This window comes from Nicotiana tabacum, chromosome 8 (assembly GCF_000715075.1).
Source record: "Nicotiana tabacum cultivar K326 chromosome 8, ASM71507v2, whole genome shotgun sequence".
In the NCBI taxonomy this organism is placed as follows: Eukaryota; Viridiplantae; Streptophyta; class Magnoliopsida; order Solanales; family Solanaceae; genus Nicotiana; species Nicotiana tabacum.
In genome coordinates, this window is record NC_134087.1 from 149769733 (window position 1) to 149793151 (window position 23419).

The 23419-nt window shown below is 36.6% G+C and overlaps 1 pseudogene; it reads left to right on the forward strand.

The window, feature by feature from the left end:
• The first annotated feature begins 8148 nt into the window (after positions 1 to 8148).
• On the forward strand, positions 8149 to 9381 carry LOC107783608 (uncharacterized; annotated as a pseudogene).
• Positions 9382 to 23419: the final 14038 nt, after the last annotated feature.

The following is a 23419-nucleotide window of genomic DNA, read 5'->3' on the forward strand; positions in this document are numbered from 1 at the left end:
TTTAGTTTCTTCTACCTTGATCTTCTTGGATTCCAAAGGTTCATTCGACGGTTCCCTTTGTCTTTTCTTCCCTTCGTTGGGTCCCAAAGTACCCTCTTCACCAAGCGATGTTACCTTCATCAATGGGACCTCCCCCAGACCTACACAAATGCAAGAGGTAAGCACAGGGAGTGAGAGCTCTATCAGTAGTGATTCAGATTAGAAGGTACAACTACAACAGGGGTGAAGGCTCACCATGGTCCTTAGCTTCCCATCGAGCTTGGGACAGATCACGTCACACTCGCTCAACATATGGGAAAATCGAGTCTAGCCGGCCGACCTAGCCCTAGAGGTTCGTGACTGCACCAGGGTAAAATTGCTACGGCTGCATTAGCAGAAGAAATTAAGTGCGTGGAAAATGTACCTAAAAAGAAGCAAGGAAATTCTAGATAATGTATCTACTTACGTTCCATGTTCTACCTCTCGAGGAACGACATCCTTTCCATGGGGATCAGGTCTGAAGTCCTAACTCGAACAAAGTGACTCATCCACCCTCCATTCCCTACTTCTTTGATGCAAGAGAAAAGGGCCCTCGAAGCTCAGCAGTGGAGCTTAATCAGACCCCCACGGAAGAGACGGGGGCTATACATCCTGATCAGGTGATCGAGGGTGAAGGGCATCCCCTCAGTCATGCTCACATAGTACCTGATCATGTAGACAATGCGCTAGAATGAAGGGTGAATTTGGCTGAGGGTCACTTGATACCGTTGGTAGAAGTCGAGAATCATGGGATCAATCGGAGGCAAGGATGGCCCCATCGACACAAGGGTAAATGGGTAAGTATACACACTGAGAAAATTAGCTTTGTATATCATTATGTCCTCCTCCCGCATAGGGATCTCCACAAGCACCGCGTCCCCCAGCGACAATCAGTCCTCACCCTTTCAACGTCTGTTATTGAGCTAATATACTGAGACACAGGCTCACGACACCCTGACTTTGAAGAAGGTCTCTCGACCTTAAAATCGGAAGCCGTTGCAAAAAATCCTGGAATACATTCCTCAGCACGAGGAGGCATTGACGTTTTGCCTTTAGATGGAAGCGAAGAGGATGAGGTCATGTTCTTCTGAGAAGCAGAGGCGGAAGTTTTTGCCATTCCTAAAAGATTTCAGAAGAGAAAGAGAAGTTGCATTTCAAAGAAAGAACAAAAGTAAAGGTATAAGGAACCTTTTTGGGGGCTTGGTGGTGCAGTGAGTTGTAAAGAACGAGCAGAAAAGTATTTATAGAGACCCCACCCGCACGTTGAAGGAGGCCAAAGGACAGCCAACCGTCCTAATCAATGCGAAGGCTTTCAAGGGCTGTGTGTACACCATCTTTTGGCACCTTATGACTGTCGTCGTTATGAAAGTACCAGAGGGGCAGGAATTCAAGGTCGTTTCTTATCACTTTTGCTCTAAGAAACATGGAGACTATTTGTATACGGTAAAATTAGAGGGTCCAATTTTCTGTTGTTATGGTGCCTCGTAAGCATATTTCACAGGTTCGAGACTAGGGTCGAGGTTCACCCTCGAGGGCTATCGATGCTCGACCTTGGGGCGATGCAGACCAATGGCTATAATGGAAAGTAGGGAGTTCCCAAGGAGCATAACTAGAGCTGACAAAGTCTAGTTAGCTAAGTTCTGACCCGAATCATGATATCAACTAGCTGTCCCATCTCCATATCTTTGTAATAAATGTATTTGTACTATATTGGGATTTCCCCCCATATATAAAGGGGATCCTTGTCATTTTGTAGTCACCTGTTGCTCAATACTAAATACACAAGAATATTCTCTCTGTTTTCTAACATATTCTCTTGATCTCATTACTTCATTTATTACTTATATTCATTATGCTCCATTCATTGTTCTTCATTTATTGCTTATTATTGGCCATAAAGAGCCGTCATTGATTTATTACGACTGTTAGTCACCCATCAATTACCCTCGATAGCTCCCAACCGAGCTTCAGACTCGACCCCGAGGCCCTCGAATAGGCAAGCTCAAGGCCCCGATTATTAATCATTCGGTTTGGTTATCACCTTGCTCTCGGGCTCTTATCTCGTTTTTAAGTCTTCCACATAGCATCTATTTTCCTAACAACTAGCATAAAAATAGATCACGTATTTTTAGACCCACTAAATCAAATTTAATTGTTATTACCATTTTCTTGGTAAACACTATTCTTTGGAAGGAAAACTATTGTGTTTAAAGTTTCCATTATTAATGAGTTTGAAGTCATGGTTCTGAAATATCCTATTTATTGATGTTGAGATGATGATCCTTGAAAGTAAAGAAGTGAATGTGGTTGAAAGTATAAATAAAACTATATAAATAGTGTGAAAGGTTTTAAGGTAAGTATATTTGTATTGTTGTTTCCTTTGTATGCAAATCAAAAAAAAATGTTGACTGGGAATTCACCTCCACCCGCATATATTGGGGTGAGGAGGCATGGCCTCTTTGTGTTGGGATTGTGATTGGGAATACACCTCCACCCGCATACATTGGGCTGAGGTGGCATGGCCACTTTGTGTTGGGATTATGATTGGGAATACACCTCTACCCGCATACATTGGGGTGAGGCGGCATGACCGCTTTTTGTTGGGATTATGATTGTGAATACACCTCCACCCGCAGACATTGGGGTGAGGCGGCATGGCCGTTTTGTGTAGGGATTGTACTCCTGAATACACCTCCACCCTCTTACTTTGGGGTGAGCTTTGTGTAGGAATTGTGGGATTGAAATTACACCTCCACCCATACACATTGAGGTGAGGTGGCAGGGTCGCTTTGTGTAGAGGTTGTTACAAGGTATTTCCCAAACAAAAATAATATTATCTTCATATTTTGAAAATTATTATGTTTTAACTTGGCATTTGGATATAATTGATTATTGATTGTTGTTTCTATGATTTTTCTTTTATTATATTGGCATTCTATTTTGAAAGGAGAAATTTAGCTTTTCATACTAGTACTATTCCATATGTACTAACGTCCCTTTTGCTGGGGGCGCTGAATCTTCAATGGATGCAGGTGATTCATCAGCGGGCAGCTTTGGTCCTCATTAGCAATTATTTCCTATTCAACAGGTTTTGGTGAGCCCTACTCTATTCTGGGCCTTATGTCACTTGATGTTGTGCTTTGTGTTTTGAGGTATAGCCGGGGCCTTATTGCCGGTACTTCCATACTACTCTTCTGTTGTACTTAGAGGCTCCGTAGACAAGTTGTGGGTGGTGTTCGATATTGGGAAATTAAACTAGAAGTGTTGGTGTTTGGTAAAGATGTTTTTATTATATCTATAACCTCACAATATTTTTGAAATTATGAATGAAGCTGCTAATAGAAATGAAATGAGAGTTGTTAATGAAATCTTTTCAGTGTTTGATTAATGGAGTACATCTCTTCTTTATTCATGGATGAGTTTGGGTAGAAGGAAATTTAACAGGCTTTCTCGGTCGGATTCAATTGGTTGAGCTCCAGTCGCGCTCCCCAAGTTTGGGGCATGACACGAACCAACCCCCCAAACTCAAGATTTTCTTTGAACGCAGGCACGAAGGACATAACTAACACGTCTGCAAGCATATACATACAACGAGATCACTATATTCACACCGACAGAAGTCGCCAAACACAAATGCGTCAAGCTAATAATCACTTTTCCCTCTCGCATTTAATCGTTGCTCTTCCCACTAAAGGCTAAGCACTGCCTTTCCCTGCATAGGGCTAAACATTTCCCTCATTATTGCATAAGGCTAAACACTGCCTTCCTTGCATGAGACTATGCCATTGTCTCCACTACATCACATGAGGCTAAGCATTTCCTCCATTATTACATAAGGCTAAACACTGCCTTCCTCGAATGAGACTAAGCACTGTTTCTGTTACATTGCATGAGGCTAAGCATCGCCTCTATACTGCATAAGGCAAAGCACTGCCTTTTCTTGCATGAGACTAAGCACTATATCCATTCCTTGATGAGGCTAAGCACTATCTCCATTATTACATAAGGTTAAGCATTGCCTTCCCTTGCATGAGACTAAAGACTGTCTCCGCTACACTACATGAGGCTAAGCACTATCTCCCTTTCTCTCACTAGGTTAAACACTGCCGCCGTCATTGCATAAGGCTAAGCATTGCCTTTATTCGCATGAGGCTAAGCACTGCCTCCATTATTTCATAAGGCTAAGTATTGCCTTTCTTCGCATAAGGCTAAACACTGCCTACATTATTGCATAAGGCTAAGCATTGTCTTCCCTTGCTTAAGACTAAACACTGTCTCTGCTACACTGCATAAGACTAAGCATTATCTCATTTCTTCGCAATGGGCTAAGCATTTCCCTCATATCATACAAGACTAAGCCTTGTCTTGTCTCATTTTAGCGAATGACTAAGCATTAGCTATTCCCTCTTTCAAACAATTGATACCACCACATCTTTGCATTTCATGGGCTTAAACATCGCCACATTGTCCGAAAGCGTCATAGTCCTAAAAAAACATCATCCTCATAGCCTAAAGACACCATTCCATGGCCTGAGGATCTCTCGAAACTGCACATCATTATTCAAAGGCATCATAGTCCAAAGGCGTCATCCTCATATCCCAAGGACACCATTTCATGTCCTGCAAATCCCTTATCAAATGCTTCATTACCCAGGACGTCATGATCTAAGGCGTCATCCTCATTCGGTTAGTTTTTTCTTTTTTCTAAGAGGAAGATATTATGTAAAAAATTACAAACATAAAAAACCATATAGAAAAAAGAAAAAACTAACCGAATGTACTTGTTACAATTGTGGAAATCTAGGACACTTAGCTAAAGACTGCAGATTACCAAAAAAACCCAAAGGAAAAATAAATTACCGAAATAATGACAGACAATGATAAATATACACAAATAGAGTATATAGATTATGAATTAGGCAGTGAAGACAACAATATGAGATATCAGAAAACGAGTTCTCAGAAAATGAAAAGGATATAAATAATAATGAAATAGAAGAATCAGACGAAGATAATTATGACTGAAAAAGATATGCAAATTATACAACAAGAAGAACACCAAGATGAACAATCTTCAGAACAGAAAATAATATTTGACACCACTATATTTGAACAAATAAAAGGAAAAGAAATGGATCTAAGCATAGACAAAATATTAGAAGTACCAACAATAAAGAATTCGTTTAAAAGACAAAAAGAAGAATATTATGTAGTAAGCCAAAGAGAACATATAATAGACTGTAAATACATTAAAGGTAAAGCAAGAATACCAATTTTAAATAAAAAACTATTAAATAAAGAAATACAAGATATAAAAGCAAAAAATCCAATAAAATACGTACACTTAGGAGGAACAGAGATACTAATAAAAGCATGTTTTAGAGAAGGAATAGATACCCCTATAGAAATATACTTGGCAGACGATAGAATTGTACAACCTATAGAAAAGAGTATAATAAGTGCAGTAAGAGGTAACTTAATATACCAAAAATTCAAATTCATAATAAGTGCCAACTATTCAGTGGCATAGATGATAAAAATATAGATAAATCATTAGTGCTATACTGGAAAATGTCTGGAATAGAACTAGCACCAGGAAGTAAGATATTCACAGCAAGATGTAAAAATCTATATGTCTTAACGACAAAACATAAGATAACAGCTAAAAATAAAATAAATAAAATAAAAATAGAAAATCCATTCGAAAGAATAGTATCAGTTATAAACAACAATGATTATAGTTATAAGGAAATGGATATAGAAGAAGATTTAGAAATAGTAAAAGAAAGATTAAGCACGTCAAAACGAACAAGTAATGAAATACCAGAGACATCATCAAGAATAAGTACATCAAGAAGAATAGATTACATAACTCCACAAAAATTAATAGAACAAAAAATAGAAGAAATAAGCCCACAACATTATTATATAACAGGAATAATGGACCAAAGAAAATATTTAATATTAATAAATACAGGACAAGAAGAGAATTATGTTATAAGAGAACTGATACCAGAACAAGAGATAGTGACAATAGAACAGCAAAATTCAGAACTACCAAAAACATTAAGAAAAAATGAAGAAACAACTGAAAAGGAATTAATTATTGGAGGAATACCAATATTAATAAATTTTAAAATATATCAAGGAGATAAAAACATTACACAAGGAATAAAATGGTTAGAAAAAGTCAAACCATATAAGTTAGAAGATAGGCAATTAACAATAAGTTATGAAAATAAGAAAATAATAATAAAAAGAACCTTAATATAATGCCAAAAATATATATACTTGTCAAAATAATAATAGAAGGATATTATAATAGATATTATACACCTATGATGGATACATGAGCAGAAGCTAACATGTGTAGGCATAATTGTCTACCAGAAAGTAAATGGGAAAAGCTAAAAAAACCCCATAATAGTAACATGATTTAACAATGAGGGAAGTATGATAACATACAAAGCAAGGAATCTAAAAATACAAATATGGGATAAAATATTAACCATAGAAGAGATATATAGTTATGAATTCACAAATAGGAATATATTATTGGGAATGCCATTTTTAGATAAGTTATACCCACACATTATAACAAAAACACATTGGTGGTTTACTACTCCGTGTAAGCAAAGAATAGGAGCAAAAAGAGTAAATAATAAATTGAGAAAAACAACACCCTGGATTAAGGAAGTGAAAAAATTACCCAGAAATTAGAAAATATGACACAAAGCAACCATAATATAGAAATAATCATTTTCTCAATAAACAAGATAAAACTACTCCAAGATAAATTAGAATTACTATATAATGATAATCCACTACAAGGTTGGGAAAAACATAAAACAAAAATAAAAATTGAACTAATAGATGAAAATAGTATAATAACACAAAAACCTTTGAAATACAATTTTAATGATCTAACAGAATTTAAAATACACATACAGGAATTATTAGACAATAAGTACGTACAGGAAAGTAATAGTAAACACACTAGCCCAACATTTATAGTAAATAAGCATAGCGAACAAAAACGAGGGAAAAGTCGTATGGTTGTAGATTATAGAAATTTAAATGCAAAAATAAAAACATATAATTATCCGATACCAAATAAAATACTAAAAATCAGACAAATACAAGGATATAACTATTTTAGTAAATTTGACTGTAAATCAGGATTTTACCATTTAAAACTAGAAGACGAATCTAAAAAGTTAACAGCATTCACAGTTCCACAAAGATTATACGAATGGAACGTATTACCATTTGGATATAAAAATGCACCAGGTAGATACCAACATTTTATGGATAACTACTTTAACCAATTAGAAAATTGTATAATATATATAGATGATATACTGTTATATTCTAGAACAGAGAACGAACATATAAAACTACTAGAAAAATTCATACACATTGTAGAAATATCAGGAATTAGTTTAAGTAAAAAGAAAGCAGAAGTAATGAAAAATCAAATAGAATTCTTAGGTATACAAATAGATAAAAATGGAATAAAAATGCAAACTCATATAGTACAAAAAATAATTAACTTAAACGAAACACTTGATACAAAAAAGAAGTTACAATCATTTTTAGGATTGATTAACCAAGTAAGAGAATATATCCCTAAATTAGCAGAAAACTTAAAACCATTACAGAAAAAATTAAAAAAGGATGTAGAATACCATTTTGACGAAAAAGATAAAATACATATAAAGAAGATCAAAAATATGTGTAAAAAATTACCAAAACTATATTTTCCAGATGAAAAAAGACAGTTCACATACATAGTAGAAACTGATTCTAGTGATCACAGCTACGGAGGAGTTCTAAAATATAAATATGATAATGAAAAGATTGAACACCATTGTAGATATTATTCAGGATCATACACGGAACCACAATTAAAATGGGAGATAAATAGGAAAGAACTATTTGGATTATATAAATGTTTGTTAGCATTTGAGCCATACATCGTATATAACAAGTTTATTGTGAGAACAGATAATACACAAGTAAAATGGTGGATAACACGGAAAGTACAAGATTCAGTAACTACGAAGGAAATAAGAAGACTTGTATTAAATATACAGAATATTACAATTGAAGTAATAAGGACTGACAAAAATGTTATTGCAGACTACCTATCAAGACAAAGGTACCCAAACATATGAAAGCCAAGAATTAAAAGATATATTTGCAATCCTTACTACGCTATCTTTACAGATGGATGGTATGGGAAAAAGATTACAACAGCTAGAGAAAAGCCAGCCAAGTCAGCAGCATGACTATAAAGATGCGGAGCTAAGTCGATCGGAAGACTCAAAACTTCCAGAGTTAGAAGGAGACGTTGGGAAACTCCAAAAAACCCATAACACAGTTTGTTTATATACAGCTGCAGGTACAAGTAAACAAGTTAACAAGAAGCCACATACCAATGTCAATTTAAACAACATATTTGATAAACCAATTACTCCGAAAAGGCCAAAAGAAACAATAGTTATGACACCACAAACCTCAACGTATGCCAACAGCCTACACCAAAATAAAAAAATATACAACCATATTACTCAGACCTATATTGAGAATATATACAAAATTCAAACATTCCTAAACCTAAACCCCAGAGCAACTACTACAACAGATCCAACACAGGACTATATAACCCAAAAACTCCAAGGATATAATAGGCTTATTGCACAGCCAAAAACTAGAGCCAATTTAGTAAAAACATGTTACAATTACGGATTACTTAGCACGGTATATACCTATGATGGAGAAGAGATAGTGGAATACCAGAGCTATATAAAGCATTTGTTACATTCAAAAGAATTACAAAAGGAAACTTATTTTTTATAAAATTCTATACAGCACCAGCTGAGATACTATACGATGAAATAAAACCTATTATACAAGTTGTAAAAATAGGATTGACACGAGATATGATAATACCAGAAGAAATAGAACAACAACCAGAAATACCGAAAATCGAGATACCAGGTTTTTATGCCAACAAAAGAATAATTGGGATAACAACTATTATCCAAGAGCTAGCCAACAATTATTTACAAGAAAATGATATATGGAGCTACTACTCAAGAGACCAACTAATGATATATGCAAATTCAAGAGAACTACGACAAGGAGATATGGATGAAGTCCAAAAATGGATTTTATCATTACTAAAACCAGAGATACAACCAACTACAAGAGCACTAAAGAAAGGATTTATTTCCAATGAATTATTGACAAGATACTGCAAATTAGTAGGACACAAATACCCAGATCATATATGTTCAAAATGCAACGGAGAAGATAACCATGTACCAGAAGTACAACTGGAATGAAGAACTGGAATGAAGATATCAGCAAGAAGACAAATGAGGAAAATAGCTATTATTGAAAACAAATAATGTAAAGTCATAAAGTAAATAGTACGAGTAATATTCATGAACAGTAAAGGTCGTTCATGAAAAGTCATTTGTAAACAGTAAGAGTCGTTTGTGAATAGTAAGAGTCATGTAAAAAAATCGTAAAGTAAATAGTATGAGTCATATTCATGAATAGTAAAGGTCGTTCATGAAAAGCCATTTGTAAACAGTAAGAGTCGTTTAAATTTTCTATATATAGTTTGTAAATCCGAGGAAGAGAGGACACACCCTCACCTTCTCTCTCTTATCTTCTCTCTCTTATAAGAAATATCTGAGTTATTTACAAGGCTCTTAAACAACTATGGAACATTCAAACGAGTTACAAGATCAAGTAAGTTTATTCACAATCATGTCTAACTAAACTTTTATATTCCTAATAATCTCTTGAATATCATAACTGTTTATCATGTTATAATACTGTTATAAAGAACATCTTGAGAAAGTGTGCCATGTCTAATAATGCTGAGAGTAGTTAAGCCCAGACTATGTCATCCTAAGGTCGAAACCGGTAGGCATGGAAGCCGTTTAGGGGAGTAGACAGAGTTGAGGCGCTGTTAGGGAAAATGATTGAAGCAAGAAAAACATGGTAGTGACTACAAAAGATTGTTCAGTATAACTTATTAAAACATGATGAACTCTATGATAAACAAAGAGGTTAAAGGGAATATGTTTAGTAAACACATGATAAGAATAATAAGGAAAAATAATAATATCTTATGAACAACCCCACTTATTTACTAGATAACAATAATGATTACAAAATACTCATGTTATATACCTTGAACCAACTTAATAACGACATTAGGAGAAAAATTTATGATATTTTAATTTCTTTTGAAATAATTAGCATAATGGAACAAGGATATACATAACTAATTTTATCAGAAGAAATAGATATCTTAGATTTATATGAACTAGACTTATATTCAGATTAATGACCAACCACGGATATATCAAGTTAATTCCGCTTTTTATAACATCAGACTACACACAAAATTGTTGGGTAGAAGGAAATTTAACAGGCTTTCTCGGTCGGATTCAATTGGTTGAGCTCCAGTCGCGCTCCCCGAGTTTGGGGCATGACACGAACCAACCCCCCAAACTCAAAATTTTCTTTGAACGCAGGCATGAAGGACATAACTAACACATCCGCAAGCATATACATACAACGAGATCACTATCTTCACACCGATAGAAGTCACCAAACACAAATGCGTCAAGCTAATAATCACTTTTCCCTCTCGCATTTAATCGTTGCTCTTCCCACTAAAGGCTAAGCACTGCCTTTCCCTGCATGAGACTAAGCATTATCTCCACTCCTTGCATAGGGCTAAACACTTCCCTCATTATTGCATATGGCTAAACACTACTTTCCTTGCATGAGACTATGCCATTGTCTCCACTACATCACATGAGGCTAAGCATTGCCTCCATTATTACATAAGGCTAAACACGACCTTCCTCGAATGAGACTAAGCACTGTTTCTGTTACATTGCATAAGGCAAAGCACTGCCTTTTCTTGCATGAGACTAAGCACTATATCCATTCCTTGATGAGGCTAAGCACTATCTCCATTATTACATAAGGTTAAGCATTGCCTTCCCTTGCATGAGACTAAAGACTGTCTCCGCTACACTACATGAGGCTAAGCACTATCTCCCTTTCTCTCACGAGGTTAAACACTGCCGCCGTCATTGCATAAGGCTAAGCATTGACTTTATTTGCATGAGGCTAAGTACCGCCTCCATTATTTCATAAGGCTAAGCATTGCCTTTCTTCGCATGAGGCTAAGCAATGCCTACATTATTGCATAAGGCTAAGCATTGCCTTCCCTTGCTTGAGACTAAACATTGTCTCCGCTGCACTGCATAAGACTAAGCATTATCTTATTTCTTCGCAATGGGCTAAGCATTTCCCTCATATCATACAAGACTAAGCCTTGTCTTGTCTCATTTTAGCGAATGACTAAGCATCAGCTATTCCCTCTTTCAAACAATTGATATCACCACATCTTTGCATTTCATGGGCTTAAATATCACCACATTGTCCGAAAGAGTCATAGTCCGAAGGCATCATCCTCATAGATTAAAGACACCATTCCATGGACTGAGGATCTCTCGAAACTGCACATCATTATTCAAAGGCGTCATAGTCCAAAGGCATCATCCTCATATCCCAAGGACACCATTTCATGGCCTGCAAATCCCTTATCAAATTCTTTATGGCCCAGGACGTCATGATCTAAGGACAACATTTTCATATCCCAAGAACACCATTTCATCATGTTTAAATTTTTGTAATAACCCTGTATATTTGTGTGCCTCGAATTTTAAGTTTTGCAGGTAACTCGGGAGGTAACCGTTCTACGAATAGGAGAAATTCTCGCTCCATTTTTTGTTCACAATGTTCACATCTTACAATCATCTCGAACATAACCAATGATCAACAATTAATTACCCTTTGTTCCATAACCGTTCAAATACTTGCTTTATACATCCATAACGCATTCATAGCTCCACTTGAAATTATCTGTTACTCACAACACTATCACATCGAAAAGATCTTTTTCGAAACACACGACCACTTTACAACAACTCCATCAGTTTCGTTCGCCGTTGGATCCAGAACTACACACGGCCTGATTTCCGTAATACCAGGGATATGTAGGCAACTCAAGAACTAGGGTTTGGCCTCCATTTTTCAAAATGCATCATCCCCCGATCATTTCGGACAAAATTGGTCATCATTTCTTTACCCGACAACTCCTTCATCATTCCCGGGTAAAGAGAGGCAGTTGTTGATACCCAATTTGCCCTCATATTTTATAAATATCATGTATATTTTTAAAATATCCTTTTTGCATTATTACCTAATTTACAAGGGTCATATAAGTATTTTCTATGATTTTTCATAATTTTTTGAGCTTTAGAATTGATTTTCTTTCATTTAAATTTTTTAAATATTTATTAATTACCCTTTTAAATTACTTTGTAATGACTTAATCATTCAAATTCATTTATTTAAATCTACATATATGTTTTATAATATTCTTAGTTCATTTCATACAATCACATTTGCAGTTTTGAGCTATTTACATAATTTTACAATAGTAGCTAATATCCTATGCATAATTACATTTATTACATTATTCATGCTAAAATAATATTTTTATATTTCTATAACGTTAGGCTATTATTTTCAAGCATTTACCATATAAGTAATATTTTATTATCTATTAATTATTTTAACATAATTTTCGTGTATTTAATTCTTAGCCCAATATAGGGTTAATTGTCGGACCAAAACCTTGGCCCAATACCCTTTAACCCAGGATCAACCCATTACCCTATACCCATTTCCCGACCCGCCCCACTTCCCCTAGAATCATGGTTATTTATCTTAGATGATCAACGACCCGCAATAAGCCTTCCCTTTTCCTTATATCTCCCTAACCCAAAACCTAGAGATACTTCCGCCTAACGTATCCCTTGAATCCTCTCTATTCTGTTCTTCTTTGAGAAACCCTAGCTACATATCCCCTTAATATGTAATCCTTCCATGATTTTCTTTCCATATATGCTATGTCTCTTTGTTACTTACACGATTATGGTATCACCTAGTACTTGCCTATTTTTGGCAAGTACAGGCCTTGAGTCATGTGTAATCGTCTTTAATCTTTAAGATCTAGATGGTATTTCATATGTATACATTCATAGTAAGGTGATATGGGTCCGATTCACCAAGATCTTTGGTCGATTTTTGATTTCTGTCGAACTAGGGTTTTTCTGGGTTTTCTCCTAATATGATTTGAAATTGATTTTTGCATGATATTCTTTCCTTTAATATGTTTGATTGACTGTGTTCCTTGCTTGTTCGTTTGAATTTTACTACTATATAAACCCGTCCCTTGATTCCCTTTAGGCAGACCTTAGTCACTGTATTCTCACTCTCACTAGTCCTATACTATTATGAAATTCGAGCTCTTGGCCGACTGAAAGCCAAGGCCACCAGAATTCAACTATTGGACCTCTCTCATTACGATCACTGCCCGGGGTTCACCTGAAGCCCTTAGGAACTCTGACGCACTGAGAATTTTGGGGTTTCTGATGTTCTCTCCGCGTTAGTGATAAGCAAGTTGTACGCTCTTAATCTCTACCTTATTAGCTCATTAATTCTACAAACTAGTGAGTAATGAGTCTCTTGCAATTTTATTCTATTTTGTTTATATTCATGTCAATCAGGCCTCTATGAATCAACATGATATTGCTTGACTTTGTTAGTATTCATGTTTGTTCTAGCATTATCCTATACCCCTGTATTTTCTAGTATCTGAACCTACTTGAGTTCTGAGTTTCGATGCATGCCTGTTATATGTGCGCAATTTGAAAGATTTTTGATTACTTTCAGTCCGATCTGTTATTCTGATTACTAGTTGCTCTTCAAAAACCTTTTCTCATGCGTTGCCTTGGATTCTTGCATTCTTAAGGAAATTATCTCCTACCTATAGTTTTCTTGAGTGAATTTCTTTCTAATGAATCCTTCATGCATGTTCTACTATTCTCCTGATACTTGAGCCTTATATGCCCATTACTGTCTCAATGTATAAGCCATATATGTTGCTAATTTGGTATTTGGTCAATCCTGCATTCTTCAGTGTTCCCCAGGTTTCTAATTAAACCCCAATACGCTTGCTTTTTGTCATAATGCATAATTGATTGACTTAAGTTCTGAAGTATGTCTACCCTTGGACCTTAAGATTGATATATCTTCCTACTAAGATGTCATTGGACTTAGAAATCTTTGTGATTAGGATTCTTATCAGCTGTTACAAACCATGCCTACTTGCTTGTTTACTTGTCATTCTCTGACTATGACTTTATTAGACCTTCATGCCTTAAATTCGTAGTTTTGAGTCTTTTTTAGGTTAATTCATGGTTTACTAAAATCTTGTTGTTCTGAAAACTAAGCATGTATGCTTATCATATTGACCTAAGTGATATTCAACTCTGCTAATGTTCCGCATGCTATACTCTTTCGCTTGTTATGAACCTATATCGCCATTCTTTTTGCTAAAACTACTCTATTAAGGCTTTTCTATGTTAATCTTTCAGCTTTCATAATTTGATCCCCTTCTTGAAATTACCTTAAGTTGTTTTTGACTATGTTAGTATTTAAAACTTCTTATGAAATAGTCTGCTATCCTATGATGATCAATCATGTCCCCTAAACCTGGAAAATGCAAACATGGACTTGCCTTATGTGTGTCCTGCCAGCATGCCACATGAATTTGTCTATGCGTCTTGTTGGTGTTTAGCGTTACAGTCCTAAGAAATAAATGCATGGACTTCCTGCTCTGTTTAGTTAGTTCAACATATAGTCACTTTCTTGTGTGATCATGTGTGAGTCCTTCGCTTGGGCTTGGTGCCTGATTCTATGCGATGTTGGGCTTGGCTGTTGGATTCGGACTTACTAGACTGATCTTATGAGTTGGGAACTTGAGTCTACTGGAGCTGTCGAAGGCCTAGAAAAACACTGGGTTATTTGTATTGGGCCTATCATTGGGCCTATAGTTATCATATTTGATTTGAATTATTCCATTCGGGCTGTAATAACTTGTAATAATGAATGATGGGGGAAATTAATAAAAAGGGCGCTGAGGTATTCTAATACTTGCATGAAAGGGTAGAAAACATGCCTATAGGGTCTATGTGTTCTATTTGCTATTACATACATCATGCCTTATTTGTTGTTTCGTTTAGTGTGTGTTGCACACTAATAGGAATCATGCTTATAGGAATTACGCACACACTTCACTTAACTTGTTAAAATATGTTGGCTCAAGTAATTGCTACACTTGTCTCCATGTCTACTTCTCAACACTTTTAGATAAGCATGCCTATTGGATACAATAATATAGTGCCTTTTCTAATCTAGATATCATGACTATAAGGTTTTAATAATTGATCAACTACTTTCTATTACTTTTATACTGCCTCACTTAGATGACATGCCTATAAGGATAATGTGTTGTAAAATCAAGTCTAATTGTCAATTGTTAGAATCCTGCCTATAGGATGTTATCATTTGCATAAGAAACTGTTTATCGACACTACTAATCATGTGTTTTCAAGTGACTTCGCTGCCTCACTATGCGATTATTAGAAATCCTGCCTCTAGGACACTGTCCATAAAATAAGCGCTGGCAATTGGGAGTTGTAGCACCCCGGAAACTTTTGAAGTACTTAAGTGCTATTAAGAAAGTTGATGTGTGCTAATTATATTATTTTGTGTGTAGATGAGGACTACTAATATGATGTATATCAATTGGATATGATAATAAGTGTACTAGGCATATTATAAGTGATGTGGGGTCTAAGGAGAGGCCTAAGTCTAAGTCAAGTTGGAAAATTACAAGATAGACTAAAGTTCCAAATGAGTACGCACAAGACCAAATTTTGGACGAGCATATATACATATATATAAAGACTTATGTAATGAACAACCTATCAAATGAAAGATCTTCGAGTCTAGTTTTTAACGCTTCAAACCGTTCATTATTTGGACACTCCTACAAGAAATTATGACCAAGTTACGAAAATCTGACAGAATATGACACTACCGCGCCGCCCCATGCGGCGCACCTGTGGGGATTTCCAGAACACTTCAAAATTTCGTTTCTAGGAACATTTTTAACTGTCGGGCCGCGCCCCGCAGCACCCCATGCTGTGTGGCTCTACAATTTTGGATTTTTATAACCCGACCCTATTTCGTTATATAGGCGTTGTGGACCATTTTTCTTGCAAAATCTAATATTTTTTAGAGTGAGAGAGCGCGCTAGAGAGAGGGAGAGTTCCTCAACAATTGGTTCTTCAAACTTTCTCAAATCCTTAGATATTAACAAGTAAAACTCACTAGGTCTTCATCCTAGAGATTGAAGTTGCTAGAATTTCCGGACATCGTAGTAATTAAAGTAAAGCTCAAGAAAGGTATGTTGGCTAAACTTCTCTCCTAGAATTGAATCATATGATGTTCTTGTAAGTTTCGAATTATTCATTATAAATTAACTATTCCGAATAAGCTTTGTGTTGAAAGGTATATGTTCAAAATGTATTCTGGATGCTCTTATCATAGCATGTTATCGTTCAGGAATGTGTTCAAAGCATGAGTTGGGTATTAAAATATTATAACTTCAAGTCATGTTTCAAGTGAAGGCTATTATGCCAAATTCTGTAAAAAATCTCAATGTGCTTAAGGCTCTTAATTGCTCATATGTGTACTAAATGTCGTGAGTAGAGATTCTTTGTTAATCTATAAAGATGCTTGAAAGTGAAAGGAGTGAGACGGGGATATAAAATGTGGCTACCGAGGCCTCTTTGTGTAGGGATTATGGTATTGTAGTTACACCTCCACCCGCATATATTGGGGTAAGGCGGCAAGGCCTCTCTATGTGAAGGTGGTTACAAAGAATCCACAACTTAAAATTTATAAATGATATTGAAGGATCTTAATAAATTTTCTACGACTTTAAAGCTATCTAAGCCCTTTATATGTTCCATGGTTCGTCATACTCATGTTGTATTTCCAAATTGTTGAAGACATGTATTGTATATATGAATATTATGGATGGTTTGTGAGATACATATGTGTATAATATTATATGTGAACATTATGTACGATTTATGAAATGTATAGGTGTAAAATAAGAAAGGGATATGGACGGTCTATTGAGATGCAACTGTCAACGCAGGCGATAGGTGCCACTTTCATTGGCCTTGTTTGTACATGTTGTTTCAATTACATTCTATTATGCGTTCCACGTATAGTTCATATGGTTCAGTTGATCCTAAAAGAAGTTATGAATGATGCAAGTATAATAAAACTCAAAACGTGAATCTATGGAATATTTCCTAGTTCTTGATGTACTTTGTATGCCTCTTATTTGAATTACCATGATTTTATATGTTATTCTGTTTTCCTTACATGCGAGTACTATTCCACATGTACTCACATCCCTTTTTCCTGGGGCACTGCATCTTTTAAATAGATGCAGGTAGTTCCACAACAGGTGGCATTGGTCAGTGATAGCAGTACAACCTCTCCTCAGCAGATTATGGTGAGCCCTGCCACAATTTCAGTGGGTATTCGAGTCTAGCTTGTTTTATGTACTTAGGTATTCATTATCATAGAAGCTCCATGTACACTGTGGGTCATGTATTTAAGATTTGAGTTTTGTCATGTAATTATGTTTATAGTTAATTATGAAGCTATGTACCCATCATGAGAAAGATTTTAGGCCATTGAACCAAATGTATTCAATTTGGAAGTTAAGATCAAAATATGTTTTGATAAATCATGCATGAGTAATGATGAAAGGTTGATGTAACGTAGGCTTTCTTGACTGGGTTCACTCAGTTTAGCGTCGGTCGCGCTCCCTGATTTCAGGGCATGACTAGAGTTCTAGGATCATTTCACTACAGTATTACGCAAATAATTAGAAATCATGCCTATAGAACTTATAACACTTTAATCTTCCTATACGTTAGTCCAGAAGTTGCACTACTGCCTATATAATACTAGAAATCAGAATCATATAGAAATCATGCCTATAAGACCTAATGATTCTAATGCGTCTAAAAATTGTCTACTGCATAACCTGAAATCTATTTGCGTGCCTTTGTTGTTATGTGTGGAGGCTAAACTGAGCCACTTGTTGCTATTATGTGCAGTCCTATTTGTTTTGAATGTGTGATTAATTTTACCATTTTGAACAACCTAAGTAAAGCCTAGAACCACCTAATAGTCAATCCAAAACCTCTTGGACCATAAGCATGGGACAGGTAGTGCACGCATAGAATACTGTTTAGAGTTGAATTAGAGCGCCTTTAAGTAACAAATTCAGCATAGTAATTGGGTAGTAGGAGATGATAGTCTGTGCCCACTGAATAATATGAGCAAACGCTACCTCAAGGGAGTTGCGAAGTATTATTTATGTTACACGGGGTGATCCTTTAGGCTAAAAAACTTTGGACCCCCCTTTCTTTATATGCTTGTTGTTTGAATTTATTCATTAGTTATAGATCAACGTAATTTTACTCCTTGTGATATTTTTAAGACTTGTATCAATTAGTCATATAGTTTATTCTTATGTTATAATAGAGCTTCTAACTTCTACATCTTTCTTTGCTTATTTGACCACCTAGCTTAACTCTATAATCCACATAGTTTAAACTTCGGCCAGGAACCATAGTTGTGGACCTCGAAGAGTACCAAACACCTTCTCTTTGAGGTAATTTGAGCCCTTACCCGATCTTTGGTGGTATTGACTAGTCAAACAGAGTTATTTGCAAATAGGTTTCCTAACACACCTTAAAAATTGTTAGGTGGTGACTCTTCTATTTTAATACCCATTTAAAAGAGTTGTCACATGTCGAAGCCCACTTTTGCGAGAAAAGGGGCGTGACAGCATCCGTAGTGGATCCTCAAGTAGATTTTGATGAGGAGGTTTTAGCTCAGACTGTACTCGTCGGACCAGCTCAGATCCCGGAGGGGTTCATAGCCACTTTAGTACTTCGGGATGCTCTAGTCTATTTGGTGGGCCTTATGGAGAGTGTGGCCCAGATCATTACATTCCCGGTGGCACCAGCTATCTCTCGGTCTAGAGGAGGAGCACACACTCCAGCAGCCTCGCCAGTTGGGGTGGTTCAGCCGATTGTATCCCCACAGGCCAGGGATAGGCCCGCTATGTCTTCTGAGGCTCTGTTGAGGTTGAACAAGTTTACCAAGCTCTTTCCAGTCCATTTCACTGGTGCATCTTCTAAGGACCCCCAAGATTATCTAGACCACTGCCATGAGGTGCTGTGGAATATGGGTATAGTTGAGACCAATGGGGTCGATTTTACTGTGTTTAGATGACTAGTTCTGTCAAGTGATGGTGGAGAGATTATATGTTGACTCGACTAGCTGGGTCGCCTGCACTTACTTGGGATCAGTTTATACAGGCATTTCTAGAGAAGTTCCTTCCTGTCACTTTGAGAGAGGATTACCGCAGGCAGTTTGAGCATCTTCAGTAGGTTAGTATGACTGTTATCCAGTACGAGACTCATTTTGTGGACCTAGCTCACCATGCCATTATATTGCTCCCTATTAAGAGGGAGAGAGTGAGGAGATTTATAGATGGGCCCACTTACACTATCAGTCTTTAGATGGCCAAGGAGACCGAAAGTGATATTTCTTTTGACTGTAGATATTGCTAGATGGATATAGATGGTTCATACTCAGGAGAGGGGGCAGGTATCTGATAAGAGCCCTCGTCATTTCGGTGGGTTCATTGGTGCCTCGTTTGGGGAAAGAGGTACTTTTGAAAGAGGCCATCCTCTCAGGCTGCTTCAGTCAGCACTTCAGGCATATCATATTGCTTTAGGGATCCATGGTCCTTATGTGTCTCATCCTAAGAAGCTAGCCTACAGTGCACCACCAGCTCCTATTAGTGCACCTCTGATATAGAGTTATCAGAGTGGTTACTCAGGTCATCAAGGTGAGTTCCAGCGTCAGCAGTCACAACAGTCGAGGGCTTGTTATATTTGTGGGGATTCAAGGCACATTGCTAGATTCTACCCTAGGTCACAGAGCAACATATAGCAGCAAGGTTCTCGTGCCATGATTCCGGCACCAGTTGCTCCACTGCCTGCTTAGCAAGCTACGGGCAGGGGTCAGGCAGCCAGAGGAGGAGGTCAAGCCGTCAGAGGTAGAGGTCAGGCCATTAGAGGTGGAGGCCAGCCAGCTAGAGTGAATCCTAGAGACACAGTTAAGAGTGGTGGGGCCCAGCCTCGATTTTACGCTTTTCCAGCTAGACCTGAAGCCAAGTCATCTGACTCCATTATCATAGGTATTGTTCCATTTTTCCATAGAGATGATTTTGTTCTATTACATCCAAGCTCTACTAATTCCTATGTATTATCCTATTTTGCTTCATATCTGGTTGTGCCTCCTGATTCTTTGAGTGCTCCTGTGTATGTGTCCATGCCTGTGGGAGATTCTATTATTGTAGATCGCGTCTATCGCTCATGTGTGATTACTATTGGGAGTCTTGAGACTAGTGTAGATCTCCTACTTCTTGATATGGTAGATTTTGATGTTATCTTAGGTATGGATTTGTTGTCACCTTATCATGCTATATTGGACTGTCACACCAAGACGATGACCTTAGCCATACCGGGGTTGCCTCAATTGGAGTGGAGAGGGACTTCTGTTCATTCTACTATCAGGGTTATCTCTTATGTGAAGGCTCGACATATGGTCGTAAAGGGGTGTCTAGCTTATTTGGCTTATATTCGCGATTCTAGTGCAGAGGTTTCTTCCATGGATTCAATACTAGTTTTTCGTGAGTTTCTAGAGGTGTTTACTGCAGATCGGCTGGGAATGCCACCCGACAGAGATATTGACTTCTGTATTGATTTGGCTCCAGGCACTCTGCCCATTTCTATTCCACCATACCATATGGCCCCATTAGAGTTGAAGGAATTGAAGGATCAGTTGCAAGATTTGCTTGATAAGTGATTCATTAGACCTAGTGTCTCGCCCTAGGGTGCGTCTATGTTGTTTGTAAATATGAAAGATGGTTCGATGAGAATGTGTATAGATTATCGGCAGTTGAACAAAGTCATATCAAGAACAAGTATCCATTGTCGAGGATTGATGACTTATTTGATTAGCTTCAGGGTGCCAAAGTGTTTTCAAAGATTGATTTGAGGTCTTGCTACCATCAGTTGAAGATTAGTGCATCAAATGTCCCTAAGATGGATTTTCAAACTCGGTATGAGCATTATGAGTTCCTAGTGATGTTATTTGGGTTAACAAATGCCCAGCAATATTTATGGATTTGATGAACCGGTTGTTCAAGCCCTATTTGGATTCTTTTGTGATAGTATTCATTGATGATATCTTGATCTACTACCGCAGTCGAGAGGAGCATGAGCAACATCTTCGGATTGTACTTCAGACTTTGAAGGATAGCCAATTATATCCCAAGTTTTCAAAGTGTGAGTTTTGGTTAGACTCAATCACCTTTTTGGGGCACGTTATATCGGTAGAGGGCATAAAGGTGGATCCTAAGAAGAATGAGGCAGTTCAAAACTAGCCTAGACCTACTTCATCTATAGAGATCTGGAGTTTCCTGGGTTTGGCAGGTTATTATCACCGGTTCATGGATGGGTTTTCATCCATAGCATCCCTTTTGACTAGATTGACCCAGAAAGGTGCCCCATTCAGATAGTCGGACGAGTGTGAATTTAGCTTTCAGAAGCTCAAAACTACTTTGACTACGACGCTAGTGCTGGTGTTGCCCATAGGTTCAGTATCTTACGCATTGTATTGTGATGCATCTCGTATTTGTCTTGGTACAGAATTGATGTAGGATGGTAGGGTGATTGCATACACATCGCGGTAGTTAAAGGTTCATGAGAAGAATTACCCTGTTTATGACTTAGAGTTGGCAGCCATTGTTCATGCACTAAAGATTTGGAGGCACTATCTTTATGGCGTGTCGTGTGAGGTATTCATGGATCATCGGATTTTATAGTATTTGTTAAAGCAAAAGGATCCCAACTTAAGGTACATGAGGTGTGTCGCACCTCCTATTTACGCCCCCGCGAGGGTGCAAAGGAGTTTTTTCCAATTAAAGGACAATCGAAACGGGATTTGTTTATTTGTTTCAGAGTCGCCACTTGGGAATTTTAAGGCGTCCCAAGTCACCAATTTTAATCCCTGAATCGAGGAAAATATGACTCTGTTTATTATTCTGCGAACCAGAAATCCTAAGTAAGGAATTCTGTTAATCCGGAAGAAGGTGTTAGGCATTTCCGAATTCCGTGGTTCTTGCACGGTCGCTTAACTGTTTTTATTCTTGGCTTAATTATCTCGATTTTACATTTTTTATTGCATGATTTTGTTATTGCTTCTGTTTAGATTGTTTATAATTAAAGACCCTTCTTCGAATCGAATCACGCATACGTGTATCCGTTTTATATATTATATATTTTTAACGTGAAAAATCTTGTCACGCGTACGTATACACAATGATATTGATAATATAATAATTATTTTTTCGATTTTTTTTTTATTATAAAAATAGACTTAAGTTCGAAATTGTGCTTAAAATAAAATTAAGAACGTCTGTCGCTCTTGTAAGATTAAATAGTGAACTGCACATCTCGGGTTATATGAAATTAATTTGATATTCTCCGAAGAACCCCCTTTTTTATTAAATGTTTGTTCGAAGTTGCGCGAACGCATAATCCGAATTGCCTTTAGAAATATAATCAGGTCACGCGAACGTATCCCTAATCACACAAGATATTCTTGATGGTAGTATAAATTTTCCACAAATTGTTTATTACATCCATACATTTTTATGTGAAAGTCATGAGAAATCACTATTTGAGATGCCTCTAAATTCCTTGAAAAGAATTCACAATTCATTAAGTGTTGACCGCAAATTATATTGCGTGGGAATTATATTCCTCAAAAACCATTCGAGTTTAAAGAGTAAACAATAAACAACGCGTGATTAATACTACCATTTTTATCGTAAATACAATATTTATCTACCCAAAAAGCGAATTGTGTATAAAACTTGGGAAGATAATTGATTTAATAAACGAACTAATATTTTTCGAAGAATTTTCATGGTTATATTTGGAGCAAACGCTATTTACACATTTTTGACTTAAAATGTTACAATTTATAAATCCATCCTTCTTTTACACTACTTGTTTTTAGTCCGAGGTTATAATTATTTAGTTAATTTTGCTTACGAAGAGTGAGTTTGAGATAAATAAACCAATTCTTATTCTCTACCTATGCGAATATTTGCAAACACTAACTCTATGTTTTGTAAAAAAAAAATCGTTGACATTATTTCATACATTAAAAGAAATGAGTTGATCGCGTTCCTAAAATAACTAAGCCA